Source organism: Ovis aries, chromosome 3 (assembly GCF_016772045.2).
Source record: "Ovis aries strain OAR_USU_Benz2616 breed Rambouillet chromosome 3, ARS-UI_Ramb_v3.0, whole genome shotgun sequence".
NCBI classification, from domain to species: Eukaryota; Metazoa; Chordata; class Mammalia; order Artiodactyla; family Bovidae; genus Ovis; species Ovis aries.
Genome location: NC_056056.1, coordinates 81103017 through 81120525, shown reverse-complemented (window position 1 = coordinate 81120525; position 17509 = coordinate 81103017). Strand labels below are relative to the sequence as shown.

The 17509-nt window shown below is 49.6% G+C and overlaps 1 long non-coding RNA gene across 1 annotated transcript; it reads right to left on the bottom strand.

The window, feature by feature from the left end:
* Positions 1-8699: 8699 nt before the first annotated feature.
* LOC132659592 (uncharacterized) lies at positions 8700-12817 on the bottom strand. Its single transcript, XR_009600169.1, has 2 exons — positions 12597-12817; positions 8700-12140 (listed from the first exon to the last, which is right to left on the bottom strand). It is a non-coding gene; the product is annotated as an uncharacterized LOC132659592 (long non-coding RNA).
* Positions 12818-17509: the final 4692 nt, after the last annotated feature.

The window sequence follows — 17509 nt, the reverse complement described above, 5'->3', positions numbered from 1 at the left end:
AATCCAGGCAGACGCAGGAGCTGTGGCCCGGGCGTGGCCCCCATGTCTCTCTCTCCCCTCAAGGCTTTGTCTGTATCCCGCGGCCCACTCCCCCAGCAGGCATCTGTGAGCACTGATCTGCATGCCTCTTTGACTCTGGGAAGCCTGGTAGGCCACCCCTTCTGCAGCCAGCTGCATTTACAGAGCTACACCGACTCTGCCCACTCCTGCTCCCGAAGGAATGAATGGAGGGAGTCCAGGCCTTGTGCAGGCTGAGGGGGGCCTCCTGATGGCCATGGAAGAGGAAGGGGCTTCTCAGCCCCAGGCGTGTGCAGCTGCTCCCTTGGTTGCTGGTCACTCCCTCTTCCCCCGTCACCCCCCTGCAGCCTGCAAGTGGCAGGTCTCACCCCTGCACTTTCCCCAGCTAATCCAAGTCACACAAAGAGCAGCGCACCCGCCAGTGGGTCTTGTTTCACTGGAATGTTGGCATCAAACTTGAGATCGGAAATGAACTCATTATCTGATTATTTTTATTTGTGAAAATGTAACTGTGGGAGAGGCCTTTCTTGAATAGTCTTCGGAGTGGATGAGTAATTCTCTCCCCTTAATATACATACACATGCACTCAGACACACATGTTCAGGCACACACATACATACTCAAATATTCCACACCCTACCCCCTTCAGACACACACATATGCACGTACATCACACATAGGCACACAGAGGAAGCCATATAACACATACTTTCAGATACATGCACAATCGCATAGAGACGTGCTCTGGGTTTAATAAGCTCCTCTGAGGGCAGGGACTTTGTCTCTCTTATTCACGGCAGGATCCCTACATTATGAGCAGTCGGCAAATAACTGCAGACTGAACGGCTACTGAGTAGATGCACACACACCCACTACCCAGACATACGCACACGCGCGAACACACACACACACACACACACGTGTGCATGCCCAGCTAGCCTGTCTCCCTTCCCAGAGAACAGCAAAGTCAAAGAATCTCTGATTCCACAGCCTGAAGTCTTCACACTATGAACCACACCTAGCATTATTTGGGAACACAGCATCCAGAGCCTTCAGTGGAGATGTCCATCACCAGCTCCCAGAAGGCCAAGGTAGCTCCTCCCTTGACCTGCCACGGCCTCACCAGATGCTTAATAAAGCCATCCCATCACCCTTGCCAATCTGGAACCTAATGTGATGACATTCTGGCCAAGAAAGCCTGAAATGATTATGCAGGGCAGGCTGTTCTCCAGGGTTGTTCTCTGGGGGCCACGCCCGCTCACCCACGCTGGCGCAGTGGCAGGCCCCAACACAGGGTCTTGGGCACTGAAGCCCCCAGACTCTGTCTTTGTTTGTCTCTCCTCCAGTCCACGGCCATGACTCAGGCTGTCCAAGGCCTGTGAATGCCTCCTGGAGAGGCCATCCGGCCAGAGGCAAGGCTGATGGGCAGGCCAGAATGAAGAGGCTCAGAAAGGGTGGCCTGAAGTCTGATCTCAGGGTGGAGCAATCCACAGGACCATGACCCTTATACCTAACTGTCCTTGAAAGGCTCCCGCATGGAGCAGGTAGGCTGCTGTAATGGAAAGAGTTCTGGACTGGAGTGAGGCCCGTCTGAGCTGACCACCTCGCTGGCCCCATCCTGGCCGTGTGACTTTGGGCAGGTCGTTAACCCTGGAGCTTATTGTCCAGCAGCATCTTGGGCAATCACATTCTTGCTGTCTCGCTGCCCTGGCCCTCACCCTCTCCTGACCTCCCTTCCAGACCCTGAAGGAGAACCCACAACTCCCTCTGCAGCTGTTCAGGCCTATTCAAGTGACTCTCAAAGTGCAGAGCCCTCCAGGGTAGATTGCGCAGTTCCTCACACCCAGCATTGGGTAAGAGCCGCCTGAACTTTCCAAGAAGAGGCACCCAGGAGATGGGAGGACATGGAGAGGAAGGGACCATTTGTTTTGCTAACGTTGCCTTGTCCTAAGGTCTGGACAGTGCGAAGGAAGGTCTCTTAAAACTCCAAGTCCCCCAGCAATTCCTCTCCTAGTTGCATACCTGAAGGATCAAATGCATGTGTTCATGAGTAGGTATGCACAAGAATGCTTCATTCACAGTACCTCAGACTGAAACAATCCAAATATTCATTGACAGGAGAATAGTTAAACATATTGCAATGTATTTATATAATGGACTCCTATATCCATATGTTCACAAGAGCTTCTGCTACACACAAAACATACAAAAATGGATGAATCTCCCAGGCATGATGTTGAGTAAAATAAGCCAGACAGCATTCGCAGAAGGTCAATAACAGTCAACATGAATCAATGGTGGGAGAAGGGAGACCACTGGTTACCTCTAGGGGTGGTGTTTACTGGTGAGGGGCACAGGAGACCTTCCGTAGTGCTGAAACATTAACATCTCTATCTGTGGTCACATGGGCACAGACATACTTGTGGAATCCATCCAGCTGTACACTGTTTACGCTAATGTATATACATTTTACTAGGTGAGCAATCCAAGTCACAAAGGGTCTAACCCAGGCAGACAGGAGGAGTTCTTCAGGGAACGGGGTCGAAGGCCAGGAAAGGAGTGAGCCAAGAGTGGAAAAGAGAAGGCCCAGAGTATTCTTCCCAGACTGAGTGACTTGGCCGAGGAGGGCCCGCCCTGAAGGAGTGGGTAGGACATGAAGGACATGACCCTCTCGCTGACCCCACATATGTCAGGTCAGGTTACCCTTCAGTGTATGTCCAGCGCAGGGCTGGACATTGTGGATCCAACGTGGAGGCCGGTCTCAGACCATCTGTCTCCCGCCTTCCTACCCTGCCTGTACTTGTGGGGCAAAGAATAGTCTGAACTCCAAACCTCTTTTTCACCCACTGTTAATAGATAAACTCAATCTGCCCTAATGTGCTTAAATAATAGGTGTCAAGGAGAGAGCTTATTCATTCTGCTTGCTTTATGTAAACTCCTGGATGGAATCATTCATAAGAAAGAGAATTCCGGGGCTCCCCTGGCCGTCCAGTAGTTAAGAATCCACCTGCCAAAGCAGGGGACATGGATTTGATCCCTGGTCTGGGAAGATTCCACGTGCCACGGAGCAACTGAGCCCACAGGCTACAACTACTGAGCCCTCGCACCGCAATTCCTGAAGTGCGTGAACCCTAGAGCCCGTGCTTAGCAACAAGAGGAGCCGCCACAGTGAGAAGCCGGTGCACCGCAACTAAAGAGTAGCGCCTGCTCATTGCAACCAGAGAAAGCCCAAGTTCAACAGTGATGACCCAGCACAGCCAAAAAGAAAGAAAGAGCATTCCAAAAACCTGCATCTTGATGATGGTCCACAGGTGTGAGTGGGCAGAAATGTGCGCTCAAGAGTGGGTCTGCTCCCGTGTATTGTATTTCCTTATAATGGGCTCTTCTGCTTTTATCTTCATATGCTCAGCGCCCCTACTCTGCTCTCTCACCTCTGCTCAGCATCCCTGCCCTTCTCCACAGACACCCACAGTTTTCCTGCCCTGATAGTGGGATTAGATTTTCACAATGACACGGAGAGACCACGTCCTCATCCTTCTTGGACACTGTTTAAGGAACCCAGAGAAGGAACCCGAAATGGAAACTTAAGGGACTGCTTTTCTGGGCTGTGTGACAGGTAACTCAGAATCTCACCACACACTTAGGCCTCAAAGGCTCAGCATGGGCAGACAGTGACATTTTAGGACCTGGGACTCAAAGGCATAGCACGTCTGTGTTCCTGGAGCCTCATCATCACACAAATGACCAAGTGATTTCAGTGAAGAGAAGCTGCCTAGCCTTGGGCAGCTCTGCACATGGCTGCCACATCTGCTTCTGGAATGACGGAGGTAACCGGGGGCGACAGCCCCAAACACTGGGGCTTCCCTCCACCCAACCCGGCCTGGTCCCCTTCCCTTTCCCTGGGCAGTTCCCGCCACATCAGCCTGATCTCTTCACACAGCTCACAGCTGGCCACCCTCCTTCCTCCTCCCTCAGTCCCCACCCAATGGCAGACGCATGCGGTGCTCAGTTACTACTGTGCAGAGGGAGTCAGGGACCCATCAGGCAGGTGCTGTTATTACACTCCACAGGTGAGGAAACCTCAGCCGAGACATCAAGCAGTTTCCCTGGTCACACAGCTGGTAATCAATGAAGTCAGGATTTGAACCTAGGTAAACCCAGATAGCATATTAAAAAGCAGAGACATTACTTTGCCAACAAAGGTCTGTCTAGTCAAGGCTATGGCTTTTCCAGTAGTCATGTATGGATGTGAGAGTTGGACTATAAAGAAAGCTGAGCACCAAAGTATTGATGCTTTTGAACTGTGGTGTTGGAGAAGACTCTTGACCCTTGGACTGTAAGGAGATCCCAAAGGAGATCGATCCTGGGTGTTCATTGGAAGGACTGATGTTGAAGCTGAAACTCCAATACTTTGGCCACCTGATGGAAAGAGCTGACTCATTTGAAAAGACCCTGGTGCTGGGAAAGATTGAAGGCAGGAGGAGAAGGGGATGACAGAGGATGCGATGGTTGGATGACATCACCAATTCGATGGACATGAGTTTGGGTGGACTCCAGGAGTTGGTGATGGACAGGGAGGCCTGGCATGCTGGAGTTCATGGGGTTGCAAAGAGTCAGACATGACTGAGCGACTGAACTGAACTGAACTGAGTTGGACTCCGGAGCCCAGCTCTGCTAACTCCTCCCTGGAGCCCCGTCCAGCTCATCCCTTCACATGAGGCTAGGGGAGCAGGCTGAAGAGCCAGGCTGCCTGGTTCTGGTCCTGCTCCTCTTCCTGGGGGGCTGCTGGCGCATGTGACCTAGTCTCTAGTACCTCACCCCCTCACTCCTCTCATTGGCTGGGGATTGAATTGGGAAGGGCACACACTCCTGCACGCTCAGAGCTCTCAGGTCCAGCCTGGATACTAGCTTTGGTTGGCCTCACACTTGAGCCATTCTGTCCAGCCTGAGAGCAGATCAATGATACCACCCAAGGCAACTAGACCTGGGACTGAGTAAGAAAACCTGGCCCTCCAGATGTCACAGGCCCCTCTCAACACAGTGGCCTGCATGCACAAAGCCGTGTGTCAGGGACACAGGAGTGTCCTGGAGTTGGCCACCTGGGCTCCTCCAGCCCACTCTGAACTCCCAGCCCAACCCTAACATCCGCCATCTGCATCACCACACACTCAAGTGTAATTCATCTAATACTTTTCCCAGGATCCCATCCCTGACTTTGGTTTCCCCCTCTAGGCAGTAAACACCCCAAGAGCAAAGGCTCTATTTTTTGTATCTTTCATCTGCCCAGCAGCCCAAGTACAGGCCCGTGCACACCTGGGTCCTCAAAACCTACTTGAAATGGATGGGATGGGGTTGGAACCTTAGATACTACACTTTTGGAGTTGCTGGTTAAATATGTAGTCTTCCTAGAAGTAGAAATGGGTGTAGGGTGGGGTGGATATAGACTTTGATGCAGATGAATGCAAATAGCCGTGTTGTGATAAGCAGGTGTGCATCTGGATTCAGAACCCTGGGCCCCTGGGCTCTGCCCTCTGAGTGGGGGCTCTGTGTCTGCTGGGGATCTTGAGTGGCAAAGCTGGGACACTGGAAGTGGTCCCTGCACAGCTCTCAGCACGGGTGGAAACCTACCCGGGCAGCCTGGCTGACACAAGGTGTGTAAAGCAGAGACCTGCCCTGGAGAAAGGCTGGAGATGTAGGCAGAGCTGGAGATGCCTGGATTCTGGGGACATAGCATGGCAGGAGTGGAGGGGGGCAAGCCCAGAACACCAGACCAGGAAGGAACAGATCACTCCTTGCACCATGATCATGGTCAGATCTTCAGGCTCTCTCGGGTCTCTGCTGTGACTACCAATGGGAGCTGCTGGCTGCCTGCCACTCGCCATGACCACTTCCAGGCCTCACTGGGGTGCCCACCAGCCTGGACCTGCATGGGGTGGGCAGACCACGGTCACTGGAGGAACGAGAGGCTTCCCAGCACTGATGAGCACCCTCTTTGGCCAGTGACTTGGACTGGGACTGTCACAGTCCAGGAAACTGAGGCTCAGATAGCTGAGTGGCCCTAAGGCAACACAGTGGGTCAGGGCAGAGTCTGATCAGAACCCAGGTCTCCAGGGCTGAGTGGGCATGCTCAGTTGCTCAGTCATGTCCCACTCTTTGCTTCCCCATTTGCTACTTTTTGTAGCCCAGCAGGCTTGTCTGTCCATAGTATTCTCCATGCAAGAATACTAGAGTAGACTGCCATGCCCTGCTCCAGGGGATCTTCCCCAGAGATCGAACCTGCATCTCCTGCGGCTCCTGCACTGTAGGCGGATTCTTTACCACTGAGCCACCGGGGAAGGCCAGGTGAGGCGGGGATACAATGACAGCCTGAACAGGTAGGGCCCCACAGCCCAGCCCAGAGGCTGTCTCCTTCAGGCAAGGCATGGCAAGGGAGCGGAAGAAGAGCATGGGGATGGGGCCCGAGAAGTGGTGTGGAGAGAGCCGGGTGAATTTTCAGGGGGATTGTGAGGCAGCCCAAACCAGGGTTCCCACAGCGGCAGGTGGGCATCCAGTGGGCCCGGCCGAACAGGGCTGGCACCAACTCTAGTGGGGTTGGAGGTGCCAGCTCTCACCCGCCAGCCAGCCTGCCAGCTGGGGAAGCTTCATTAGAATTCCTCAGCCCTCCAACCCATTTCCTTCCTGGTGAACAAGACAGCTAATAGCCCCAGCAGCCTGCTGCTGGGGTGATGGGGCCAGGCTGGTAGCTTCAAGCCGGGCTGAGGGTGGGGGGTAACCAACAAGCTCAGGAAGCCTGCCTGGGAGGATAGAACAGCCTCTGCCCTGACCCTAAATTTCCCCAAGTCAGAGACCATCTGCCTGTCTGTCTATCCACCCCACCAGGGCCCAAGGGGCTGATGAGTGTGGACAGACAGACACAAGGTTGTGGGTAGCTTCAGTGATTAATTGGTGATGAAAACCAGACTCCTACAGGATGGGGGAGGGAACAGAGAGGCAGAGAGAGGCTGTCTGTTTCACGCTTGGCTCAGCTTGGAGCCCTCAGCCCAGGGAGGAGGGCGGAGGCAGCTGAGGGCAGTGCTCTGGGCCCAGCCTGGACATCCCCACCCCGCAGCATCGATGCCCACATGGCACTTCCTTCAGCCTCTGCCCCAGAAGGTGATCCTGTGAGGAACCAGCTTTGCTCCCAGCACCCAGGGACCCTGAAATATTCTCCTTCTCAGAACACCCCAAGGTCTCCATCTCCTCAGGAGGAAAGGCCAGTCACCACCTTGCCTCCTCCATCCTTCACTTCCTTATTGCCATGGGTCTGATGTCCTGGAGCCCAGACCCTGAAGCTCCTTTCACCTCCCCCCAAAACACATGACAACCTCATCTTCTGTCCTCAGGACCCACTAAGCTCAGTCCTTACCATGGAAACTTTGAAAAGGTGAAATCATGCTGACTTCCCCTCAGAGATTCCTTGACAGCAAAACTTTTAAGAGGATTTAGATCAAGCCTCCAAGAAAGCAAGCAGGAGGGAGGCTCACACAAGCATGTCTCATAGTCCCCACCAGACAGACCCCGGCATAACCTCGCACCCCTCTCCCCTGCCCCAAAACATCCCCCAACCAACCTACTTGCCCCAAGTCTGGGATTCTCACTAACACAACCCTGAGAAGCTTTCAGAGGGTGTCCACCCCCAGGGCCCTGGGATCTGGCCAGGCAGGGGTGAAAGAAGGAATGGGGATACAGAGAGAGGAAGTGGCTTTGAGAAGGTGGAGCACAGAGGCAAACTCTGCTGACTGAAGACTTTTGCTGCTGGCTAACCAGGCCCTCCTATCACCAGAATAAAACTTCTAGTTATCAAAAAAAAAAAAAAAGAAAGAAAATTGCAAGGTAGCTGTTGTGTTGAGGTGAAGCAGGCCATAAGGAAAATATTTATTCCTTCCTTCTTGCCCACCAGGCACCTTGTGTGTATTTCTTGGCTCATATCCTATGGGAAGAAACTAAGGCTCAGGACATTGCCCACTCCCTCCCCTCCCCTCAGAGGGTTAAATGACAGAGCTGCCCCTCCTACTTTCTGAAGCCCCACCCTGCCAGAGGCTGAAGTGAGGAGAGCTGGATACCATCTGGGAAGAATCAGAGAAGATTTGGAGAAAAGACCTCATGTGGGAATGAGAAATCCTTCATTAGGGCTTTTAATCAAAAAAGCAGAAACCTAATCTTCCTCCTTGCAAATGTTTCTGGACTCCCAGGGGTACCTGACTTTGTGTCCAACAAGTTATTAAGGAAGCAAGTATAAAACTTAAAAATCCCCGTCCCAAGCAGTCAGAGAAGGCTTTCTTATGGGGGGCGGGGAAGGGTGCAGCTGAACTCTATTGCTCCCTGCACCCCAGCTCCCCCTCTCTTGCCTTGACAGAGCCCAGACTTGTCATCTGAGAAGCAGGGGGAGGGCGAGGTCACTGTTCTCTGGTTTCCGCCCAGAGCTCTGCTCTTCTGCAGGGAATGCAGTACTGGGCGGCTTTGCAGCCTGAAGTCAGCACTGTGGAAGGAGCTGCTGGGTGGTTCTTACAAAGAAGAGTGTAGGATGCTGCCCTTCCCCTCCCTCCTGAGTGCAAAACAAGATCCTCTTGGCCAAGGCCTGAGCCTCAGCCTGGACACGTGCATCCAGGCTGCCCCGACGCAAAGGAGGCGTCCTAAGACACTTCTCAAGATAAAACAAAAAAGTGGAAGTGTATTTGTTCCCTGTTGCAGCATAACAAACTACCATAAAGTTAGCAGCTTAATGCAACACAAATGAATTATCTCTGTTCTCTAGGTTAGAAGTTCGGGTAGACTCAGCTGGGCTCCCTGCTCAGAGCTGGCAAAGCCAGAATCAAGGTGTGAGCTTGCTGGGCAGGTGTCTAGACGTTCTGGAGCAAGACTCTGTTCCCAAGTTCATTTTGATTGTAGCAGATCTCTGCTCCTGTGGTTGTTGGACTGAGGTGCTCTTTTCTTGCCAATTGTCAGCCAGGGGTCCCTCTCAGCTCCTAGAGGCTGCTCTCTTACACCCTTTCCAGGGGTCTCCTCCATCCTCAGGTCATTAAATGTACAGGGAACAACCCCTACCCCCATGCTTCAAATCTGTCATATCCTCTCCTGCCTGCAGCCCAGAGAAAACTGTCTGCTTTTATTATTACTTTATCCATAGCTATGCTGGGTCTTCATAGCTGTGTGCAGGCTTTCTCTAGTTGAAAGAAGCAGGGGCTACTATTCATTGCAGTAGATGGCTTCTCATTGTGGTGGCTTCTCTTGTGAAGCACAGGCTCTGGGGCATGCAGAATTCAGCAGTCGTGATACAGGAGATTAGTTGCTCCACCGCATATGGGATCTTCCCAGATCAGGGATCAAACCCGTGTCTTCTGCACTGGCAGGCAGATTCTCAGCCACTAGGCCACCAAGGAAGTCCAAACCCCTTACTTATTTTAAAGAGCCTGTGTGATTAGGTACACCGACCAGATAATCTCCCTTTTGATTCAAGTTGACTGATTCAAAACCCTAATTAGGTTTTTAAAATCATTTTGCATATAATGTCACAGAATCTGGGCCTTGAAATCTTCTCATAATCAGGCATTAAAATGAGAAATCTCAGGAGGACATATTTTAAACTCTGTCTACATGCAGGAACTTTTTTGACATTTTTGCCTAAATGTTAGACTAGGACTTCCTTCCCTCTGCCCCAGGTGCTCAGGGGACAATGTGGCACCCGGCTGCGTGGCTGCCCAGGAACCCCTGGCCCTTCCGTCCTCCTTGAAACAGACTCTGGGGCTTATCAAGACCTGGGCGGCGGGTGGGGGGGAGGGGGTGCGGAGCGGTGGATCCTGCTTCGGAATCGCTGGGGCTCTGCTTGTATTAATCACCTTCTTCCAGAGCTTCCACCACTGCATCCCACCCAAACTTCTACTGGGCTCTGCCCTGCCCTTCACACTCTCTGAACTGCACCACCTACATGATCTCTGAAGGCCATCTACACTCGCCTCCTCTCTGCCCACCAGAATCTGGCCCCTACCCATCCCTATTCCTTTCATCTGCTGTCTCCTCCTTATCCCAGTGGACTCCTTCCAGGCCTTATTTCCCAAGCCTTGCTGGGAGGGCAGGGATGGATTCCATCTTGTACCCTGTTGTATTGCCAACACTTGGCCCAGCTCCAGGAACATAGCAGACACTCAGCAAACGTTTGTTGTGGTTTCTCTGGGTTCATGTATCTGTGGGGTCCGTTTGCTAAAGTGCTTCTCTTTCTCTCCCAAATCCAGACGTATGTCACCACACCCACCCCTGCAGCATGTCACGCTCTGCTTGGCCTAAGGGCAAGAACCAAAGCAAGGGGCAGAGTGTGTGGGTCACTCAGGATGAAACACTCCACGAATTCAATTCTGTCTCACACCACACACACATACACATGCGCCAGGGACTTGGAGTTCCCTGTGGCCCATTGCTGGGAAGGCCAGAGTCGCCACCCTTAGGCTTCCGCCCTCACCCTACGTGGGCCACCGGCTCAGCCATCTCTCTAGGAGTTTACTTGTGCTGGCCTTAATCTTTTTTCATTCCATCTCTGAATTGGGGCCCATGTTCTCATCCTCCAGGGGCCCACCCACTTCCTCTTGGGAGTCCAGCCGAGGACAGTGTGGTTTGAAGAACGTTCTAATCCTGGCCCCAAAGCTCTGAGAGAAAAAATGACTAAAAGCCCTGGAATGTGGAGCCTGCTGCTTCCTGCAAAGCATTTTGAATGAAACACGTAACCAACAGCTGCAGTGCAGAGAATGGAAACTTTGAGGGACGTCATGGCTCCAGGTCCTCAAATAGCAGGCTTGTGAGCAGAAGAAGCTCTTTATTTCTGCCCAGTCCGGACACCCTCAGTGCCCACCCCTCCCGGCTCTCCTTCCAGGAACTGGGCCCGCCACGCCAAGGACGTGCTCCTGCTGCTCATTTATTCCAAATACTCTGCAGCACCCCCTTAGAGCTTCCAGGTCTTCGCTGGGGGGTAGTAAGACCCCCTTCCCACTCACGAACTCCCAAGGGCATCGAGGATCCCACTGCTGCCTCCCCAGCAATCCTGAAGCAGGATGTCCCACTAAGGTCTTGAAAAGCCCCAGAGCCCGTCCCAAGAGCAGAAAGTCAACACGTGTCCCAACTGAGTTCCTATCCTGGAATCAGCCCCAGGTCAAGCCTGGCAGTGACAGCCAACTTACACCAAGCGCTAGGACAGCGTCACCCAAGGCTGCTCCCAGGATGGACTTGGGTGTGAGCAGGCAAGGATAGACAGCCCTGTGGGGGCAAAAGGCCTGGAAGTTAGGAAATTCCTAAAGATCATGCCTGAGTGAAGGGATGATACGCTAACCCTTTCTCAACTCCTTTATTAAGATGTAACATACAGGAATCAAACTGTGTCTTAAATGGTATGGCCCAATGGATCAAAATATAGAACATTTCAAACACCCTGGAAGTTTCCCTGGAGCCCTTCATAGTCAGTAACCCCACCTCCACCCCCCCTCCCTTGCTTACGCTTAGTGGTAACCACTCTCAGAAGTTTCTTTCTCTCACCGTCTTTTCCCCTTTTGGGGACTTTGTTTCAGTGGGATCACAAACGGTATGTGCTCTGGCCATGGGCATATTTTGCTCTGCATATTTTGCTCTGAGATTTACCCTTGTTTAGATGCACTCATAGCGCTGTGGTACCTGCTGTGCTGCAGGTGCTATACAGAGAATAGCATGTTGAGTTTCTGCACTGAAACTTTATCTGGAGCCCATTTGGAAGATAAGAAAGTTGGTTAAATCAGCAGTTCACTGTCACATAGTCAGGACGTGGAGGAGCGTGGCCTCAAACCCAGGGTAGATGGACTCCAGAGCTGGTTCTCACATCTTTCTTCTTCAGAAATAGAGACGAGGGAGTTCCCTGGTGGTCCGGTGGTTAACAGTCCACCTTCTGGGCCTCCCAGGTGCAACAGTCGTAAAGGATCTGCCTGCCAATGCAGGGGACATGACTTCAATCCCTGGTCTGGGTACTAAGATCCCACATGCTGCAGGAGCAACTAAGTCCTTGTGCCGCAACTAGACGGTCCTTGTGGCATAACAGAAGATCCTGCAGGACACACGCAGACCTGATGCAGCTAAACAAACAAGCAATAAATAAATGCTTTGTTAAAAAAGAAATATAGAAAACCTGCCCCTGTTTTGCCAACAAGTGGGAAGACATTGCCTTAGAGATCCAGAAGCTGGGATTTTTCTCACAAAGGAAACTTTCATTTCAGGCTTTTGTGCACTCAAGAGCGCAGCAGAAGCCCCCTTTTCACTTTAGCCCCAGTAGTTCCTGGACAGTAAGATAAGGCAGGTACAGAGGGGTGAGCAGGGGGCTGGGAGGCATCTCAGAGCACCAGGCCCTAGGAAAAGAATGAAGCGGTTCATTCATTTAGTAAGCAATATTCATTGAGTACCTACTGTATGCCAGGCGCTATCCTGGGTGCTTCCTTTTTGGTTATCTACTGTAATATAGCAAACCACTCTAAGACATAGTGGCTTAAAATGAACAACAAATATTTATCATCTGTCAAGATTTTATAAGTTACCTGGACAGTTCTTCTATCAATCTCGCTAGGGTCTCTCATGCTGCCACAAGTCAGATGGCACCTGGGATGGCAGTCATCTGGGCACTTGACTGTCTGAATCAAGATGCCAGATTCTTGTGTCTGTCACCCTGGCCAGGACCCTGAAAAGCTGGGCTCAGCTGGGACTCTAGGATTGCTAGAGTTCCCTCTGTCTCCAGCTAGTCTCAGGGTTTCTCCCTCTTCATGTGGAATTCTCCAGCAGAGCATCAGCTAACACCCCAAAGTGTTCTTTTACTTCTTCTTTTTTCACTTACTCAACAAATAAACACTGCCAGGCAAATAGTTTCTTTGATGGAGTAAAATTTAAATATCACTTTTGTTTGATTTGAAGTTATCATTCAGGATAACAACCCTCAGAAGCTCTGCAAAAGGCAAGTAACATTTATTGAATGTTAGGTTCACACCATGCTCAAAGCTTCACAAATGTAACTCATTTACCCTTCTTTGAAATAGGTATTATCATTAGCCCTATTTATAGGTAATGAAAAGGTTACTTTAAAAGTTTATCAGGAAATGAATTTCCCTGGTGGCACAGTGGATAAGAATTCTGCCAATGCAGGGAACACAGGTTCAATCCCTGGTCTGGGAAGATACCGTAAGCTGTGGAGCAATTAAGCCATTGTGCCATAACTTTTGAACCCAAGCTCTAGAGCCTGTGAGCCACAGCTACTGAACCCACATGCCTCAGCTCTGAAGCCTATACATTTAGAAACGTGCTCAGCAACAAGAGAAGCCAGAGCAATGAGAAGCCGGTGCACCACAACCACGAGTAGCCCTCGCTTGCGCGACTAGAGAGACCCCATGCAAAGCATCGAAGACCCAGCACAGCCAACGATAAATGAATTAATTAAAATTCTCTTTTGGTTAAAACTCTGTGCTTCCACTACAGGTGGGCACAGGCTTGATCTCTGGTTGGGGAACTAAGATCCCACGTGCCTCACAGTGTGGCCAAAAAAACAAAAAGGAGGGGTTATCTATTGTTGAGTTACAAACAACTCTAGAACTCCTTAGTGGATTTCAATGAAATGATGGTTTATTACCTTTCCCAGATTCTGTGGTTCAGGTAACAAGTAACTCAGATGGGAAATTCTGGGCTTAGGGTCTTATGGGGTTGTAGTCAGACTGTGACTGAGGCTGGGTTTAGTCTTAAAGGCCCCTTCACATACCTGGCACTTGGGCTGTGAGGATGCGAACAAGGGCAGGCTGAAACTGGGTCCTGGGGCATCTCTAACTCTATATGATCTCTCCACCTGAGCTCTCCAACATGGCGGCTTCAGAATAACTGGACTTTTTCCATGGCAACTCAAACGTCCAAATCCATGTGTCCTGGGAGAGAGAGCAAAACAGAAGCTGTGATACCTTTCCTACCTAGTCTTGGAAGTAATACAGTGTCATCTCTGCCATATTTTATTTGTTAAGGTTGTTACAAAGGCTTACCCTGACGTGGGGGAGGGGACATCAATTCTGTTTCTTGGTAGAAAATGGGTCAACAAATTTGAGCCATGTTTAGAACCATCATAAACTACTCTCTGCACATCAATTCACTTCATTCTTCTCACATGCAAAATACACTCACTTGCTTCCAGCGATCTCCCCCAAAGTCTCATCCACTATGGCATCAGGTTCACACTAGAGGTCTATTCCTGTCATCTAAATTACCCAGCTATGGAAGAGGGTCCTCAGAGGCAATTTCTCAGGCACAGTTCCTCTTTATCTAAAGACTTGTGAGCTAAAGAGACAACTTAATTCTTCCATGCACATCCAATACCCAGTAATGGAACAGGCATAGGAGGACCACTTCAAAATGGGTGGAGAAGGAGGCACTCAGGAGTCACTAGTCCAGAGCAGTTTTGAAATCCAGCCAGGAGCATAAGGCCAGTTTCATGATTAGAGCTCTGTTCAATTGCCTGGGAAAATTTCTCTGTGGTTCTTAGATCTATCCTCTCTGTTTTTGCTTCCACTTTCTTAATTTTTCCTTCTGTTTTATTAAAAAAAAAAAAGTGGCTATTTTTTGGCAACTGAACCAAAAAAAGCTGAAACAGCCAGAAAGCTGTTTTCTCAGTTTTTTTTCCTTCCCACAAAATTTGGGGGCCTAAAGTTCAAAAAAAAATTGCAGGGGGGTCATTTTGTTCTACTCAGTCCCTTTTAGTATAAGCTGATGGTGCTTTTGCCAATGTAATTCAGTTTAAAACTTTATGATTTTCCTACGGATGCTGCTGGGGCTTCCCTAGTGGCTCAGACAGTAAAGAATCCACCTGCAATGTGGGAGACCTGGGTTCGATCCCTGGGTTGGGAAGATCTCCTGGAGAAGGGAAAGGCTACCCACTCCAGTATTCTGGCCTTGAAAATTCCATGGACTGTATAGTGCATGGGGTTGCAAAGAGTTGAACATGACTGAGATTTGATAAAGGACAGAAATGGTATGGATCTAACAGAAGCAGAGGATATTAAGAAGAGATGGCAAGAAGACACAGAACTGTACAAAAAAGATCTTCATGACCAAGATAATCACGATGGTATGATCACTCAACTAGAGCCAGACATTCTGGAATGTGAAGTCAAGTAGGCCTTAGAAAACATCACTACGAACAAAGCTAATGGAGGTGATGGAATTTCCAGTTGAGCTATTCCAAATCCTGAAAGATGATGCTGTGAAAGTTCGGCACTCAATATGCCAGCAAATTTGGAAAACTCACCAGTGGCCACAGGACTGGAAAAGGTCTGTTTTCATTCCAATCCCAAAGAAAGGCAATGCCAAAGAATGCTCAAACTACTGCACAATTGCACTCATCTCACACGCTAGGAAAGTAATGCTCAAAATTCTCCAAGCCAGGCTTTAGCAATATGTGAACCGTGAACTTCCAGATGTTCAAGCTGGTTTTAGAAAAGGCAGAGGAACCAGAGATCAAATTGCTAACATCTGCTGGATCATCGAAAAAGCAAGAGAGTTCCAGAAAAACATCTACTTCTGCTTTATTGAGTATGCCAAAGCCTTTGACTGTGTGGATCACAATAAACTGTGGAAAATTCTTCAAGAGATGGGCATACCAGACCACCTGACCTGCCTCTTGAGAAACCTATATGCAGGTCAGGAAGCAACAGTTAGAACTGGACATGGAACAACAGACTGGTTCCAAATAGGAAAAGGAGTACATCAAGGCTGTATATTGTTACCCTGCTTATTTAACTTATATGCAGAGTACATCATGAGAAATGCTGGCCTGGAAGAAGCACAAGCTGGAATCAAGCTTGCTGGGAGAAACGTCAATAACCTCAGATATGGAGATGACACCACCCTAAAAAGCCTCTTGATGAAAGTGAAAGAGGAGAGTGAAAAAGTTGCCTTAAAGTTCAACATTCAGAAAACGAAGATCATGGCATTTGGTCCCATCACTTCATGGGAAATAGATGGGGAATCAGTGGAAACAGTGGCAGACTTTATTTTTGGGGGCTCCAAAATCACTGCAGATGGTGACTGCAGCCATGAAATTAAAAGATGCTTACTCCTTGGAAGAAAAGTTATGACCAACCTAGATAGCATATTGAAAAGCAGAGACATTACTTTGCCAACCAAGGTCTGTCTAGTCAAGGCTATGGTTTTTCCTGTGGTCATGTATGGCTGTGAGAGTTGGACTGTGAAGAAAGCTGAGCACTGAAGAATTGATGCTTTTGAACTGTGGTGTTGGAGAAGACTCTTGAGAGTCCCTTGGACGGCAAGGAGATCCAAACAGTCCATTCTGAAGGAGATCAGCCCTGGGTGTTCTTTGGAAGGAATGATGCTAAAGCTGAAACTCCAGTACTTTGACCACCTCATGTGAAGAGCTGACTCATTGGAAAAGACTCTGATGCTGGGAGGGGTTGGGGGCAGGAGGAGAAGGGGACGACAGAGGATGAGATGGCTGGATGGCATCACTGACTCGATGGACATGAGTCTGAGTGAACTCCAGGAGTTGGTGGTGGACAGGGAGGCCTGGCGTGCTGCGATTCATGGGGTTGCAAAGAGTCAGACACAATTGAGTGACTGAACTGAACTGAACTGAACTGAGAAACTTTAACTTTCAAGAAGGATTATCCCCTTACAGTTTTAGAAGCCCTATCGTTTAATGAAGAGAATCTGTGAGGCACACTCTTGAAATAGTTAGAGGGCTTTTGTCTGTCTGAAAGATTTTAGGAAGTGTTAGCTCTTTCTGAAGTTTTATTAAAGGTTCTTATAGTCCTATTCTGAATTTTATCTTTGTCCTGAAGCCCTTTCATAGTTTGAGAATTCTTACCTGGGGAGTCTGAGCATGAGAAATATGATTTACTTGCAAACCCAACAAATCCTTGGCTTTTTTATATTTCTTATAAATTTTGTTGAAAAATTAAAGCTTCCTTTGAAACTCATATTTCTCTATCTTTATCATTTGTTATTGTTGTTCAGTCTCTAAGTCATGTCCGACTCTTTGCGACCCCGTAGACTGCAATACGCCAGGCTTCCATGTCCTTCATTATCTCCCAGAGTTTGCTCAAGTTCAAGTCCATTGAGTTGATGATGCCATCCAACCATCTCATCCTCTGTCGCCTCTTTCTTCTCCTTCCTTAAATCTTTTCCAGCATCAGGGTCTTTTCCAACAAGTTGGCTCTTCGCATCATGTGGCCAAAGTATTGGAGCTTCAGCTTAGGCGTCAGTCCTTCCAATGAATATTCAGGACTGATTTCCTTTAGGATTAACTGGTTTAATCTTGCTGTCCAAGGAACGTTCAAGAGTCTTCTCCAGCACCACAGCTCAAAAGCATCAATTCTTTGGCACTCAGCCTTTTTTATGGTCCAACTCTCACATCCATACATGACTACTGGAAAAATAGCTTTGACTAGATGGACCTTTGTCAGCAAAG